Below are 17925 nucleotides of genomic sequence, written 5' to 3' on the forward strand. Positions count from 1 at the left end.
TGTCTCAGTTTACCTGATAGGTGCTAACTCCTGAATGTTGCAGAACAGAGGAGGTTCAGATATTCAATGTGTGGTCAAACCGCTGCCATCATTGCTCTGGGTACTGTTGTTCAAAGGGACTCTTGAGGGGTTGCCACTGAGTCACGATAAAACTTGCAGGTGGTTCTGAGGCCATGTCATTGCTAGTCTTGCCCTTGAGGTGGTAGAGGCCAAAGATTTAGCATGATGTCAAAGAAAAACAAAGTTGCAGCTGTGCATTTTGAAGACCATCCACAATGCAACAGCAGAGGAGGGAATGTTGAGGTTGGCTACTGTACTGATTACTTGGGTGGGTTTTCTATCAATAATATCCAGCTTATTGGTAAGTACAGAGTACGCCATCAAACATTGACTGGTGTTTGGTGGATGTTATAAAACTTTGGGCCATCGGAAGATTACTCAATCTTTGACATTTAACCAAAGTTCTGATATATGCAAAATGGTCAAGGAGCTCCCCCCATCCACACCATCCCACCTTCCTTCCCTCCCCTGCTTGTCACAGCAGCTCTCCTGTTGGATATGGTCCTTGGTTCTTTTGTGTTGTGTGCATTTCTTGCCAGGATCAATTCTATGACCCTCCTACTCTCAAAGCTTCTTCTTACATGGATTAATCAACTGAGGGTGGTCGATGTGTGGGAATGAGCTGGTGATTTTCCTGCCTGTATTTGATGCCACAAGATTTCATGAGGCTCAGAGTCAATGTTGTGAGATTCCAAAATGTTCTACACTGTTGGGTCTGTTTATGGTTGGACAAGACCTGGGGTTTTGGATGAATGCATCTGTCATGTTTGCAGTAAGATATCATTCTATGAATGTGCCAACAATATGATTGGCTGCTGTTTGAATGGTCAGTGGGACAGCTCGGGCAATTTAGAAACCAGGACTTTACACGATTGACTATTGGCAGCAATATTCCCATATTCAAATCTGCTGTTCACATGGACGTTGGGTGGTAGTTTTATTTTTAATTAGTTGCAATATAACAACCTTGATCAAACTAACAGGCTTGCTAGGCTAGATCAGAATGCAACAATACGCCAAGTATATATTTGTATGTCTAGAATTAAACAAACGATCGACTGATAACACTATACACTGTATTTTTGTTTTAATTATTACGCTACTGCTAAAATATTCCGAGAATAGCACACAAAACAAAGCTTTTCACTGACAAAAAACATCTCAATTCAATTTAAGTGGGTAAAGGAATGAAAGACATATGTAATCATCGGTATTTCTTCTTCAATAGTCAGTTCAATACTGAATGCTTTATTTTCTGTTTTAATTTCCAGATCATTTCCTTAACTAAATTCTTCACCTGCTCCAGAGAGATTTGAACTCAAGGCTTTAGATTATAAGGCCAAGGTTCTGGATAACTAATCTCATACCTTTATGAAGTCAAGCAGCATCTCTAACCGTATAACCCTTTACGGAGCGGAAACAGGCCATGTTGGCCTTTCGAGTCCGCATCGGTTCACTGATTTTGTGCGCCCTCTTCAGGCAATGGTCCCGATGGGTTTGACCCTCAAATTTCAACTTCAGTGGCTGAATTCTTCCATTATTCCACCTTGGCAAACTCCAAAAGAGTCTTGTTTGCAAAACCTACAAATTGGGAAGGTAAAGAGGTCCACGAGCTCCTTACCCTCCAAGCTTGAAGACTCAGCACAGTTGTTTTAATTAGTTGATAAAAAAAATAAATTAGCAATCATCTCAATGTTACTTGTAAGAGCCTGTATGAAAAGAAAGAGAAACCAGTTGATGTTTCGGATCAGAGAATTTTTCCAGCAATGGAGGAAGAGTGGGAATTTATCCTTTACAAAGCAGAGGTGTAAGACGAAAGATTAGATGGGTTGAAACAAACCCATTGATAAAGAGCATGCATTCTGGCTATTTGCAAGGCATTTTAAAGGACCCTTCCTCATCCATTTTTTTCTTAACAGTAAAATCTCCACTTTTCTTCAATTCTGAGGAAAGGTTCGGAGTCCAAATTTTTAAATGGTTTCTCTTTCCAAAGATGCTGCTTGACTGAGTTCTTTCAGCATTTCTGTTTTAGTTCCAGATTCCGCGGCAGCATTTTTGTTTTTTTTTTAATAAATATATTCCCAAGCTTATTCCTCAAAGAGAATTTAAACTAACATTATATAAATCATCCAAACCAAATTGCCACTAAATGCACATTGAACCTATCTTACTAGCTAAGAAATATATTGTACATTTCTATTTCTATTGATGTATTAAAATGTTATTGTATCTATAATAAATACATTAGTTTCCTTGCAAATATAGTTAGCAGTGCAATTTCAAATGTGCCATTATTTTACACCAATTTATAACTCACCAGTCACAAAATCTGGGCTTTCTATAGAATATTTTGGAAATTAAAATGTTTTCTGGTTGTGATATGCACAGAGGTCTAATTTCTTTGATAGCAGAATAGCATAGACAAACACATCTTTACACATATTAATCATTTACAGATATTTTCTGACTTCTGGAGAAATAAGTTATCGACCAATGAGAAAAATAATCAATGACACATTATGAAAATATCCATGTGGTAATTTAACCACTGTTCTCATGAGAAGTAATCGGATTTACGTACTTCAAGCAGTAATAATGCTTGGAATCATCTCAAGATTTTTAAAAAAACCACTGTATCTTAACACTTACCAATGGACATCAACAGTCAATGGCCATCAGCCAGTGACAGAAATGAATGATATAATTGAGAATATTGTCTTAAGAGAATTATAGAAAACATCCTGCAAAAAAAAATCAATTCACATCTTCCTTGGGGCAATTTAGCATAGCGTGCCACCTTGACAGAAGCAAGCACAGCACTATGTAGGATTGGGAACTAAATTCTACACTGATTGTTGAAGAGGAGTGATTTGCAAATCCTTATTGATCAAGCCTCAGCCCCACATCCCTATCTCCTTAGACCATGCATACCATTGTTTTTCTGCAAATAAATTTGTCCTATGTTCAAATTGTTCCTCTTTCAGTTTTAAAACAGCATATTGATTTCAGCTAACTCAGTATTGAGTGACATGATGAATTAATATCCTGCGTCATTGACTGCTATCTTTAGATACTGAAATAAATTTTCATTAAATTTTCTTGGAAGTTTCCCCTATGTTTAATACCTTCTTCAATCAATTAGATTTGAGCAATTTACAAAATAAGGTGAAAAAAATGGCTCAGAATGACCTAATGCAGGAGTAATGAAAATTATGGAAGACTTTGATAGGTTTGGGTGGCATGTTTCAACAGCAGCAATGAAGGTCTAATTCAACGCTGGCTGTAAGTAGTTTGTATGTTCTCCCTATTTCTGCGTGGGTTTCCTCCAGGTGTTCTGATTTTCCTCCACCTTTAAATAATGTATGGGGATTGCAGGTTAATTGGTGTGTTGGGGGGTATGTGGGACAGAAAGGGCTGTTACCATGATGTATGTCTAAAAAAAAAGTCACCAGAACATCCAACTGGGAATTCAGAAACAAGTTCTTTACCCAAAGTGAATGTGGAACTTGTTATCACAGGGAGTGGTTAAGGTGAAGAATATAGATGAACTTAAAGGTCAGAGCATTTCCTGCACCACACAGTGATGCGCCCTGTTAGAATGCTTTCCATGTCCAGCTGCAAAGGTTGCTAAGGGATGCTGGTGACATGCCAAATTTCCTCATGCCTCTGCGGAAGTCAAGATCCTGGTGTGCTTTCTTGACACTTCATTGATGTGGGTGGACCAGGGCAAGTACAATGATCAACTTAAAGCTGTCTGCCATCTCCACCTCAGCCCTGTTGATAGGGACAGGAAAGGAAGCTCCACATGTCTTCCAGAAGCCTCTAACCAGCTGACACAGAGGAAAAGGTTGTTGACCTGGCACCATGCTGAGAGTCCTGCCACAAATTTATAAATCAAGTTGGAGCTGTGCTTGGCCATAGGAGTATCATAGGGGGGAGAGCCTTGCGGAGCCTTGAGGACGATTGTGACTCTGATCATTCTCAACACGAGGGGAGGTTCTGTCTCTGATCCTCCTTTACCCAGTCCTTCCCCTCCTTCCCCTCCTTCCCTCATCCACCTTTACCTCCCTGCCTATGGGACTGTGCTCCTCCTCTTGCCCCTCACCCTCATCATTTTGTTCAGTTGCTACCTACATTTTGTCCAAACCTTGATGAAGGGTTCAAGCCCAAAATGTTGGTTATGCATCTTTGCTATATAAAGGATACTGTCTGACCTGCAGAGTTTCTCCAGTGTTGTATTTTTACTTCAACCACGTTGTCTGCAAACTTTTGTGTTTCACTACTGTCTCTGATCCTCACTGATTGAAGCTTGTAACATAGCAAGAGGTGGATTCAATTACAGAGAGAGGTGCTGATGCCAAGATCATGGAGATTGGGGAGGATGAGTTTGTTTGGTACTATTGTGTTGAATGCAAAACTACGGTTGATGAATCATTGTGGACAGTTGATGATCATTCTGGACTTTAGGCGTGCAAAAGCCACACTCATGTCCCTATTTGCATCAATGGAGTTGTGGTGGAAGCTTTACATTCCTAGGTGACCATATTTCCGATGATCTCACCTCATCCCTATACTCTTCAATTCTGATCAAAAACTGCGTCTTTATTTTCTACAGAGCATGAAGAAAAAACACCTCTATCCTAGGATGTTGGTGGATTTTTACTGCTGTACCATTGAGAGGATACTGCATCTCAGTGTGGTATGGGAATTGTCTCGTATCAGACCACAAAGCATTTCAACAGGTGTTGAAAACTGCCCAGCAGATTATTGCCATCCAATCAGTGACCATTGAGCCAGCAGGCTCAAGAAGAGCTTTATTTCACACACACCCCCCCCCCCGCACCTCCCCGCTGAACCTTAAACCACAGCACTGAGTGGTACTGCACTCACATTGTACTGTCAGTACTTTTAGAATTGTTTACTTGCTGTATGTGCTTGTTTTAATTTGAACGTAGTATTGTATATAGCACTTTTTTTTCTGGTTGGATGCTAATTATATTTCATTGGCTTTGTAGTTTACTGACACAATGACAATAAAGTTCAATCTAATCTAATGAATAATAGCCTGACTTTTAGTCTGAAAGCATATCCTCAGGATTTTAACAATAATCACTCTTGTTGAAAATTTAACGATCATCGCATTATTGACTGCTCAGGGTCAACGACAAACATATATGCATTTATAGTCTGTTTTTTTTATGCTCTTTTAAGAATGTTCCAAAGCACTTTACAGACCTTGAGGGAAATTTTAAGTGTGAACAGTGTTGTAATGGTGTATTCATGTTCGGGGCAGACATCGTGGGCCAAAGCACCCGTTCCTGTTCTGTACCATTCCATGTTCCAATTGATATAAAAAACAGTTTACTCCCAATGGGCTCACACAAACAACAATGTGGTAATAACCAAAGGAGGAGGAGAATAAGGATATTTCATTCAGTTTTTATTTTGTAACATTTTGGATTATTTATTAATGGCCAAATTAGGCCCAAGAAATAATTTTTTTTTCCTCATGAACCAATAAAAATTATTGTATTATATTTTCATACATCTTCCCTTTGCTCTCCATGTTTTAGTGTTGATAAACCAACCAGTAAGTCATCAAAATTACATAACGGTCTTACATATTTGATGGGATACCAATTTATGTAGACTTATTTATGTGCTACTGTCAGATTCAGGCTGACAGCTCACCCAGCCATGAAAACTCTGGAGGCAAATGGCAATGGGTGGAGCAAAAATAAAGTCAGATCAACACTAACATTTTCTTTGCTCACATTCCTATCTCCTGGGCAATTGGAGTTAATATTGACCATCGTAAGAAGTTATTTTTGAAACTGGTGATTCTTATCTACGATGATTTTATCCTACTGCATATGCGACAAATGCCTTGTTTTAAAACTGAAGATAAAGTCTCTTTTGCTTTGAATATCTTCTTTTTCCTACATTTAATTCACGCTAAATATTTCTTATCACATTTTCAAAAAAATAAAGGTTCCTTTTGTAATGTCTGTATTGTATTCTTATATGAATGATTTAAATAAAAACTCTAATAGAATTCTAAAAGAGGGTTTCAAAGTATATGAACTTTAAACAGAGTGAAATTAATTAAAAGAACATTACAGCACAGTAACGGCCCTTCGGCCCACATTGTTGCGCCAGCCTACAGATATATATACCTAAAAAAAACTTTCCTACATCATAACCCTCTATTTTTCTTTCATCCATGTGGCTAGATTATGAAAACCTTGGGACTTTTGTTTCAATAAATGTTAAATTAGATTTGAGGATGATATTTGTTTTGCAGTTTGCTGTTATTGTCCGTAACTTCATACACCTCCCTAAATAGTTTCAGAGACTTTTGGAGTTTTCTTCAAATGATGAATTGCCCACCCTCACCATTGACCATAAAACAATCTGCTAGAGGAACTCAGCAGGGAAGAGTAGAGCAGCATCAGTAGTTGGAAAAAGGAATTGCAAGGTTTCAAATCCAAACCATTCATCATGTTTTTGATCAATGGTATTGGGGAAAAGGCAAGAGAATAGGGTTGTAAAGGATAGTAAATCAGGCATAATAGAATGGTGGGGAAGACAATGGGCTGAATGGCTTAATTCTGCTCCTATGTCTTGCGGTGTAATGGTCCTAGAGTCAGGATTAAACACGACACCTGGATCATAACAATGCTTTGAATTAAATAGTTTTTCCTCACAAAAACTTTACATTTTGCTAAAAAAAATTAAATCTATGTCCCCAGGATTTTGAACAATCTGCTAATATGAAATAGGTTTGCTGCCGATTACTGTAATTGCACTTCTGCTTTCCTAGTCTTCTCAAATTAAATGTAAACAGATATTAACCCGTTTGCGCTACTTCAAATTTTGGTCAGTGGGATAGTTTGTGTTTAAATATCATGCACCTGTGGAGAAAGTGCCAAAAGCAGAAAGGTATTGTGCCAGATTTATCTTAATCTTTACTTTAATGTTAAACTATATTTCTTTTATAAAAGTGTCTTAGTAAATTATAGAGTTAAAATATTGCATCTGTATTTTTAGCAGGTTAGCTGTGGGTTGAGTTACATGAACCAGAATTGGTGGTGTTTGTTGTGTGTTACTCCTAGAAGGGAAACGTCGAATTTGTGGTTTTGAATTAATGAACACCACTTTGCAGTCTCTTTGGAAAAGAGGATCAAAATTCTACTGGGTCTATTTCTGTGTTTGGCCACTTCATTTAACCCTTGTCTGGGTTTGTGAATTCTTTGTGGAAGAAAATAACCACATTCGCTGTCTTTGAAAAGAGGGCAGATTCTTTGTGTGGAAAACATCATTGTGAGTAAAGAGGCCTGAAGATGTATGTTTAAACACACTTTATAATTATTTCTGAACTGAGAATTTAAGACCTTCAAGCAAGACTAAAATAATACTGGAATTTTAAAGATTGACTTTTCAGAGTGGGAATTTGAATCACACACACACACACACTTGTGCGTGATGGGGTTAAGTTTCGAGTTAAGTAAGTTTAGAGGTAAGGAATGTTATGTTATTAATAGTGTAATTAAAAAACATAACATTTCTTATTATTATTTTGAATTTGCCACTGTCTGGTGAATTTTCTATTGCTGTTCCTGCTAACAAAAACCTTTTAGTCCCAAACATAATTAAAAGGGTTGTTAGTGTGTAACATAATAAAGACATCAATGTGAGACATATTGAGGATGAAAAGATGGAAAGGAACACGACTGGGCCTTTCTTCAAAATTTTAAAGAACATATGGGAAGAAATGCATGAACATTGGCAGTATTTGTCTTGGCCACTCACTCAATCTGATAAGAGAAGATAGCCCCTTTTACTCAGCCAATTCATTGCAGGAATATTGCACCTTTTTTGCATCTAGTCATTCTGCAAAAAAAGGTATGAACATGGAATGGGGGTGGGGGTGGGGGGTGTCCATTACAGTCCTGTCTTTAAGCTAGTAGCAAAAGTAGTCACAGCACTGAATAGATATTTGTGCAGAAAAGGTGACCAGGCAGCCCAGGACCAGGATGTGTCTGTTATACTTCATACTTGAGACCACAAATCCCACCTCTTTTGCTCCCAGAATGCCAGCTTGCTGTGTAAAATGATACGTTGGCCCAGTATTATGCTGGCATTGTTTGGTTCAGTGTAAGCAAGCAAAGCCGACTTAATTACAGTTCTTCTTTAAGGCAGTATTGTGGGATTTCTGTGTAAAAAGGGCTTAGGAAGAGAATCTTATCAGATTCCAACTCTGGCAGCCTTTGACTTATTCACCTGACTCACCTACCCCCACCTGACCCCTCAGTATTCTTGTCTCTCTCTCTCTCTCTCTCTCCCTCTCCTCCCCCCCCCCCCACCTCTTTGTCTGGCATCTGCCAATCTACTGCCCCTGTCTGTCATGTTTTGCCTCTTCCTGGTCCACCAATCCCACCTGGGTCTCTGTCCTGCTCCTCCCAACCTGCCCTCTTTGCCCTGGTTTCTCTGCGTTCCCAGTCTCGATGAAGGGCTGCAATCCGAAATATCCTCCATTCTTTTTCACCCACTGAGTTCCTCCTGCAAATTCTGTTCAGCTTCAGATTCCAGCATCATTCTCCTGTGCCTGAATCTTAAAAGTTGTCCCTCTCACATCACTAAGCCTGCTTCTATTTCCTCTGCAGCAGACCTAATCATCGAAAATGAAATAAATACTCTGCCCATTCATTGGATAAAGACAACACATCAGATTGATTAATATGGCAAGAGGTAATCGAAGTCCACGTTTGATCAATAGATTCACATTTGAAAAATGCTAGAAGTAGTGGTAAGACTGTACAAAATGCCAGAGGTCTTCTTGAGCACTGATAAACATTATCTGTGCTCCAAAGAGGGCACGATTTTTAACTGAGGATTCTCCTCCCAAATCTCGGGAAGATGGGGAAAAGTGACCCAGTCACAGGATTTTAACGCTTTAAAGGGCATTTCTACACGTTACCGTTTCAAAGTAGCTATAATAATATACTCGTTGTTCCGCGTAAACTCTGATGGTCTAGTCTCGGAAAATGCCTCGTATGACCAAGTAGAATAAAGACCCTTCCAAGTGAAGACACTAGTTTAAGGCGGGCTCCCTTCAATAGCTCGACCCTGAAGCTACAGGGAGCGCTGCAGTTCCGCCTCGGTCGGCGGCTGGTTTAATCACATGGCTGGTAGGGGGCGGTTGAGAGAAAGAGTTACAGAGACCCTTCTGCAACGTGAATGACTCCGACAGGTATAAACAGACACCTCGTGAAGTATGAAGTCAGGTTACTCGCCCTGAAGTGCAACTGCTTTCATTTTCTTGATGAGTGAGGTTGCAGAATGCGATCTGGAGGCGATGCCCGACCACTCGACCGCACTGGGAGGATTTGCTTCAGGGGAATTGGGAGGCGCATAGCATTGAGCCCAAGGAGAAGCAATAAATCGCTTTGAGAGATTTATTTTTCTGAGTAAGTATCAAATGTAACAATGTCCCGTGCACGAGTCTACGCAGCTTTATTATAATGAACATTTCTTGGAACGCTATGTCTGAGCTCCGAGGTGAAGTATTTGCTCGTCTTTGTCCATGGTAATATACCAATCAGCTGATCAATTGATACTTTTAGTATAACACATTTTCACGTTTCTTTCTGCGAGGTGTTTTTTTTTTCCAGTTTATTGGGAAAAAATGTAAAAGTAATATATTTGCACAGCTGCCTTTGCATCGTTTAAGGACACGTTCCTTGGAAATGAGTGAATTTTAAAACCTTGCCCGTTTTGGTTGAGAAACGAGAAAATGCTATTCCCCCCTCCTCCCCCCCCCCCCCTCCTCCCCCCCCCCCCTCCTCCCCCCCCCTCTCCTCCCCCCCCCCTCTCCTCCCTCTCCTCCTCTCCCCCTCTCCTCTCCCCCCCCCTCCTCTCTCTCCAGGGGGAAATAGCATTTTCTCGTTTCTCAACCAAAACGGGCAAGGTTTTAAAATTCACTCATTTTCAGATTCCAACATCTGCAGCCTCCCGTGGGGCTCGCGTGTTCCGTGCAAATCTGGATGGTCACTCACAGGACTTCGTGTTTCCCACGCACACGAACGATTAGTGGACGATTACACGTGTAGGTGGCTCAGAACCAGCTGAATCTGCTTGAACTTGACCATTGCAGTTCTGCTCGTTCTTCTCCCACCCCCCAGATCTTGATAAAACTCGATCGAGCTGTATCAACGCTGCTCCATTCTCAGCCTTTTTTATCTGCATCTGTTTGTTCTCTCTGATGTTGTTCACCGTTGGTGTACGGTTGCTTCAAGATATTATTCAACCCAACTATATGTAACCAGCCGTTTGGAAATAAATGGTCATGTTCCCGCTCCTCTCTCGATCGTTTCCTTTCAGTTAGGAGGTACAGGAAGGGCAATTTCCATTTGGTTATAAAGTTCAGTAGGGAGACAGACAATACGAGGAGATTTTCTTGCCCAGATAAAATTTACATTGGAGAAACGAACAATTTGTCCTGCACGTTGCTCGTTTTAACGAATAGAAACTACCCCACGCCATTTAGCTCTATCCCTAATAATTGTCTACTTTAAATACATCCAATTCTCAACACCCCCTGTGATAAGAACTTCTACCCTGGTGCAGGGTGTTGCAGCCTTTAACCTTGCCCCCACAGATACTGCTTGCCTTGTTGAGTTCTTCCAGCATTTTGGGGTTTTTTTGTTCTTCAGAATATTAAATGACATGAATTAGGATGCCTTCGTCTTTAGCTGAAAATAATGAGATTTTATTGTCAGTTGCACAAGTACAATGTACAGATATCCTTACCGACTATAGCCAAACAGTTACACCAAGTATGAGGGTGCACCTTAAATGAAATGTATCCAACTCTCAACCGCCTAATGTGGTGTGAAATTTTAAATGTCAAAATAACACTTTCTGTAAAATATTTTTCCTGATTGCATATAAGCAAAAGCAATGAAAGCAGACCGTGATACTTTTAGATTTGGCACGGCATAATTAAATGTTGCAACAGATCTCATGAGCTCAGTAGAGTCTTGGTCCTACATTGTTAGGCCAATTTCTGAGAGGAGTTTTGTCCTCCATGTGATCCATTTTGCAAATGCTTTTGCAAAGAACAAAAATTTAAGGTAGATGGATACAGACATTACAAAACTACTTTCTACATGCTCAGCCACTGTACTGAAGAGGAAAATTCAGGACAGGAACACAGCCATAACAACAGGGTCTTCAAACTGGACTGAATATTACTTCCAAAACATGTGAAAAAGGCCAAGGAAATATAGATCCTTTAGATTAAAAGAGAGATGACACAAATAGAAATAATCTAGTCATGCCAAACACCAACAAATATCAAAAGAAGTTGGTTGAGAACTAGATTTTTTTGATGTTGATACTTCATGGCCTTGAAATAACATGATTTACTGATGTCAGAATGTTTTGTACAATCTCTGGAACTTTAAGAACCTTAAAAAAAAAAGTTATTTAATAAGGCAACATTCATGTAAAGATTTCAAGAGTTTAGATATTAGCAAACCTTGTTATTGTAATTTGTCATTATTATGCATAACCTGATCAACTGGTCACTTTTTCTGTATTCTGTCATATATTCATGATTTGAACAATTATAATAAGTAGGTTGATTTGTGAATGTTACCTCTTTTGGTTTTCACCAATGGGCTTTTTAAGAGGTCATCTCTCATGTGGTTTGGCTCAACACCAAGAAACAGATCAAAGTAAAGATTCTGCTATTAATGTTGGTTCTGCATAGAGTCTAATCACTTCTGTGTTTTCATTCACAATTATGCAGTAGAGAGGCCAGCATTGAGGGAAAAGGGTGCTTCAATATTCATTGTCCGTGGCTAATTTTCCATATCAGAGTACAGTAAAGATGACATTCTTCGGAGTTTGGCATCTGGAAAATCGGCTTTCAAGGACAGCACACATGTCCAAAATAACATTAATAATCCAGCTGGGTATATATACTAATTCAAGGGCTTCGAAACTACCACAGCTGATAATGAGATTGGATTGCTGCACCATCTGCAGACAGAAGATGAGGTGCTCAGGTTTGCATTAGGCTGTATTACCACAACTCAAGAGGCCAAAGACTGAGAGGTTGATGATGGGTGCTATTTCTCCTTTACTGTATATATAGCTTCTTAAACATGGCCCAAAGTAAATTGGAGCAGCTCATCATCCATATTGCCTCCTCATAGACTAAATTTTAAGTTCTAACACTGAGCCACTTGCTGTTTCTATCTTTATCGGAGCTAATCGTTTCCACTGTGAGCCTTCCATTGGTGATACTGGTTCAGTTTTGCTCTCAGTTAGTTCATCCTGACCCACTGGGCACATTGTATATTTTGCAATTTTTTAAATCTCATGTGTTTGCATTCTCATGCTCCAACTGCATCCATTGAGCCAGATGACATCTCCAACAAATCCTGACATCAACCCTGGCCTCACCTATCAAGATGTTTCCATTGGCCTTTAAACCCCTCCCAAATCTTTGCCACTTAAAATTAAATTATCTCTTTCCCTGTTCTTGTGAAGGATCCTCAATTTGAAATTTTAACTCTGTTTCAATAGATACTGGCCTGACCTGCTGAGTATTTCCAATATTTTCTGTTTTTAAATACTTCTTCCAACATTTTTTTAATTCCAGATTAGTTACCAAATTTAAATTGCCCTTTGGAACTTGTATTTTTGCTCATCAGTCCAGGTATTTGGATAGCTAGATAGGCAAGTAAAATACTAACATCTTCATTAAGATAGTAGAATGGAAATCTAAATAGGGATCCTTTAATACAAACATCTCCTGCAATAATCTTAAGGTGCTCTTTATTACAACGTTTTCATAATTATTAACATTTTTGTTAATCTAGAATCCACTGTAGTTTAGTGGAAGTACTGGTCCATTGTTATGAATAGGTTAGGGTCAAAAGCAGTGTTGCCAAACTCCAGAATATTAATATTATTTATGTTAAGGTGCTTAACAATTATAAATGAATATTGTTCTGAATAGAGTTAAATATTCAGTGATGATTTCCATATTGAAAGTCAATCGCTTATTCCACTTTTCCTTTTGAATATCATTTGCTAGTAAAAGATTGTACGTCAGAATTATTGAACAAAATCAAGCTGTCCGCACAGCAGGAGAGATCATTTGGGGAAGTATTTTGACAAGCATTTAGTCTTCATCAAAGACATGTCCCCTCCAATCCCATTCTGAAACAATTCCATTCTATGTGGTGACACATTTTGAAATCCTGATGGGGAAAAAAATACATTTATGATCAATTCCTCATGAGCTGCAAGGATCATGTGGGGATGGATATTGGGAGTCTCAGTAAACCTACACACAATCATAAAAATTAACAACAGGGGAAGGCTGTTCAAGCTCTTCATACTGCTCTGCCGTTTAATAAAATCTTTGCTGATCTTTTTACTCCTGTCCATCTGAAGAAGCCTTTAATGCCCTGGTTTATAAATGATGTATCTACTTCTGCCTTAGACATTAACGATTTTGTGTCTACTACCTTTTAAGAAAGAGTTACAAAGATCTACAATCCTCTAAGACAAATTTTTGAATTATCTTTATCTTAAGTAAGCACCTTTTATTTTTTAAGCTGTGAATTCATATTCCACAAACTCCAATAAGAAGAAATATTTGGTCTACATCCATTGTGTCAAGGTTCCTCAAGATTTCAAGTCCCCTCACAGTTTTCCAATCTGTCTACCTTTCCTCCTGAAGCAACCCCACCCATTGCATATATTTGTCTTGTTTAATTTTAACAATACAGCATGGTAGAAAGGCTTTCCAGCCCATGCAGCCCAGTTACATTCAATTAACATTGCAACCCCATATGTTTGAGGATGGGATGAAACTAGAGCCCCCAGAGAAAACCCACACAGGTCACTGGATGAACGTACAAACTTCTTACAGTTGGGGTCAGATTCTAGCTGTCATAACATTGCTCATAAAACCTTAACTGTTTCCAGTAAGAAGTCCAAAATCATGCCCATTAGTTGGATAATCTCCTGACTTTTCTAATCAATTCCCCTCACAATAAATAATAACTTCTCTTGAACTTCAAGACTAAAGGTTTTGAATCCTTCACAAGGATACCCAGATCCTTCTGCAGCTCAGAGCTCTGCAATCTCTCTCCATCTGCATAATATGCATTTTAAATCTTTAGTTTAAAAGTATAGTTTGAGATAGCTTCATGAAATTCTTGAAAGAGATTAGTAATGTGCACCTCCAGGTGAGAAAGCGAATTTCCATTTCATTTGCAATATTATTGCTATCAGTTGCAGAAATGGCCTTTTTTTTAAAAAAAAAACAACTCCAAGGCATTAGATTTTCTTTGAATTAATTCACCAAAACTAATCTCCCTTGAAGTAAGCAATATCAGAGACTACATCTTTGGATAAAGATGCTAGTGTGTTGTGTGTACGTTCTTTATAATGATAAGTTAATCACTGTAAAACGATCCGTTTGATGCTGAAAAATAAACTTATGGCTACAAAATAAATCTGGTAGCTTCGAAAGTTGTTTTGGTTAACAATACAGATTTTTTAATGCTCCACAAGAATGTCTTCCCATTTCACATATGCCATATCCTTTTAATTTCTTCCCAATAATGCCCATATTTTTCAACAGTCAAGCAATAGGCATGTGCAGCTACTGGTGTTTTTGTAACTGAAATCGGATGAACATTCAAGGTGTACTGGTTAGATGGAGATACCAGTTTTGCTACTGTAAATAAAGAGTCCATCATCACAGTAACCTCGTAGAAACCATGTCTTGCTAAAGACGTCAGGGATCTTTTGCTTTGAAACCGTTTTGGAAAGCACTTCTCCTTGCTTAGGTCTTCATTAAATTAATTGCATTTGCCTAGTAGTTCGTAGTGAAAGATTAGGCTGAAGCTTTATATATAACGATCATCTTACACTTCAATATAAATACAGGGCCAGAATTTATTGTTGAAATAACATTAAAGTAAATGGCAAATACCAATATTTAGAAAAATGAGACAGCAGTGTGAGAAGCAGATGAACAGTTTAGCAGTGATATCCACAAGTTGGTTTTGGTGTTATCCCACTTGAACATGCTTGTCCTGCCAGCTTTTCAGTTAAAATGCATCAACTGCTGCGCAGTTGCAAGGTTTGCACTAATTAATATCAACACAAAAAAAAGTGAACATTTTTCCTGCTTGAACAATGCTGCCAGTCAAATTCCCTAGCATCAAACAATTCTTTTGTGGAATCTCACTCCTGTTGGAATTTTTGTTGTTTAAAAAGTGTTCGAGAAATTTATCTTTATTGCTGTGCTACAATAAGTTCCTGCATTTCAGCTACGAGTTGCATTTCAATCTATGACTTCAATGGAACAAGGATGTACAGAGTGCAGCTAACCCTCAGCCTTGTAGTATCAACACCAAAGATAAACGTCTCCCATTGCCATAAGAATTATGTTATCAACCTTCTACCTTTTCCTTTCTTGCTTTTAAATCTCCAGATCTTTAATTCTCTCATTTCTTTTTCAGTACCTGGTTTGGTGTTGCATTTCCACACTGATTTACCCTTAAAAGTCTCTGGTTCCAAATACTAACTGTCCCTCATTATGACTCGCACTTTCTGCAAGTCATTGAAAACATTTATGAAAATCTAAGTGTGGAATTGATGGCCAAAAACTAAGTGTTGCAATTAGAAATCTTCATCCTTCACGAGCAGCAAATATTTGAGTCCTGAGCAACATTCTCCAAAGTCTTTCTCCATTTTCAGGTTTGGCACCCTTCGTGACCTTCCACCTTCAAGTCATTCAACTTTCTCAGGCCCACAAATACTAGAAATTGTTCCCAAACAGGACCTCACAAATCCTTGTCTGGCAGAGATTCCTTGTGAAATCTCACCTCATTTTGCTATCATCTGTCAATCGATTTATGTCTCATTTTGGAATTCTCTTTCATATTTTGAAAGTGCTAATCTTTAAACCATTTTTATAATAATAAAATACTTTTTAAAATTGACTTCTTAACCTACTGTTTGCTTGGCCCACACAACATCCTCTTTGGCATAGCACCTACTTGTCCTCAATTAAACCCACCAAATAAATGTATGTTTCTGATGTTCTTGTAATCAACCAGGATAAGGCCAACATGGCCTGTTTCCACTCCGTAAATGGTTATATGGTTATAACTTATGCTGAATATTTCTTTGTAAGAAAAATCAGAACTTGCTGGAGACACTTTGCCATCCTAGTTCTGTAGTCTAAACATTTAGCTAGAATCTCTCAATGCTGGAGGTTGGTGACCAGTGGAATGCCACAGGGGATCTGTTCTGGGACCCTTGCTCTGCGATTTTTATAAATGACCTTGATGAAGAGGCAAATTAGTTTTATGAGGCAAGGTTTGCCAAGCTGGGATTTCTCTCTTTGAGGTCTACAAGATTATGAAAGGCATAAATAGGGTGGAAAGCCAGCTCCTATTTCCTAGGGCAGGACCAGCAAACATTAGAGGATGCATGTAGAAAGGGAGGGACGTTTAGGGGAGACATTAGGGCTGTTTTTAAAAAAAAAAAAAAACAAAATTGTAGGTGCCTGGAATGCCTTTCCGGGGATGGTGGTGGAGGCTGAAACATTGGGAGCATTTAAGTTTGTGGATGACACAAAAGTTGGAGGAGTTGTGGATGGAGCTGAAGGTGGTCGAAGGTTACAGGATGCAGAGTTGGGCAGAAAAGTGGCAGATGAATTTCAATCTGGTAAAGTGTGAGGTGATGCATTTTGGAAGGACTAACCAGAAGGTTGAGTACAGGGATAATGATAGGTTACTTAAGAGTATGGATGAACAGAGGGACCTTGAGGCACAAATCCTCAAGGTCACCGCACAGGTTGATAGAATAGTTAAGAAGGCCTATGGGATGCTGGGATTCATTAATGGGGGATTGAATTCAGCAGTAGAGAGATCAATTTGCTACTCTACAAATCATTGGTAAGACTAGAGTATTGTGTTTAGTTCTGGTCACCTCATTATAGAAAGGATGTGGAAGCTATGGAGAGAGTGCAGAGGAGATTTACCAGGATGTTGTCTAGATTGGGAAATTAGTTTTATGAGGCAAGGTTTGCCGAGCTGGGACTTCTCTCTTTGAGGTCTACAAGATTATGAAAGGCATAAATAGGGTGGATAGCCAGCTCCTGTTTCCTAGAAAGGGAGGGACGTTTAGGGGAGACATCAGGGCTGTTTTTTTAAAAAAAAACACAAAATTGTGGGTGCCTGGAATGCCTTTCTGGGGGTGGTGGTGGAGGCTGAAACATTGGGGGCATTTAAGAGACTCTTAGACAGGCACATGGATGGAATAAAAATAGAGGGTCTAGTACTTTTTTTTTGGTTTTGGGAAGGGAATACATGGGTCAGCACAACATTGAGGGCAGAAGGGCCTATATTGTTCGATTCTCTTTGCATCCATCCTGCTGCACCTTCTCTGAAATGTAAAACTTGTTTTCTCATTTTCTGAGCTCAGACAGTCTTCAACCTGAAACTTTGCCTGTGAATCTCTTTGCACAGATTCTGCCTGACCCATTGGGTGCTTACAGTATTTCCTGTTTCCATTTCAGATTTCCATCATCTACTGTATTTGATTTTCAGTTTCCAACTCTGTATTGGGAAACATCAGAGCTTCAGTCCTTTTTAAATGATCTCCATTGTTAAATCATCCAGTAGCTCAAAGCCAGAAACTAAAGACCAAAAGTCCATAGATTTCATGATTAGAACTGCAAGCAGGAGAGGAAGCTTCAAAACAATTTCTGAGCATTGTCCAATTGTTCATATCACAATTAGCCAGGGAAGTAGCTGCAGA

General features: G+C 39.0%; 2 protein-coding genes across 6 annotated transcripts in view; one reads left to right on the forward strand and one right to left on the reverse strand.

Annotated features, from left to right (window-relative positions):
* The window catches only part of LOC138735679 (sodium/potassium-transporting ATPase subunit beta-1-interacting protein 3-like), a 178980-nt gene that overhangs the window by 117373 nt on the left and 43682 nt on the right, over positions 1–17925 (reverse strand). The window lies entirely within an intron of this gene.
* Positions 9236–17925, forward strand: part of LOC138735678 (uncharacterized) — a 65813-nt gene continuing 57123 nt past the window's right edge. For both annotated transcript variants that reach the window (XM_069883864.1, XM_069883865.1), the window contains exon 1: positions 9236–9530. The gene's annotated coding sequence lies outside the window, so the exon portion shown is untranslated. The remainder of the gene's footprint in view (positions 9531–17925) is intronic.

The sequence above is a fragment of the Narcine bancroftii genome, chromosome 6, assembly GCF_036971445.1.
Source record: "Narcine bancroftii isolate sNarBan1 chromosome 6, sNarBan1.hap1, whole genome shotgun sequence".
Lineage (NCBI taxonomy): Eukaryota > Metazoa > Chordata > Chondrichthyes > Torpediniformes > Narcinidae > Narcine > Narcine bancroftii.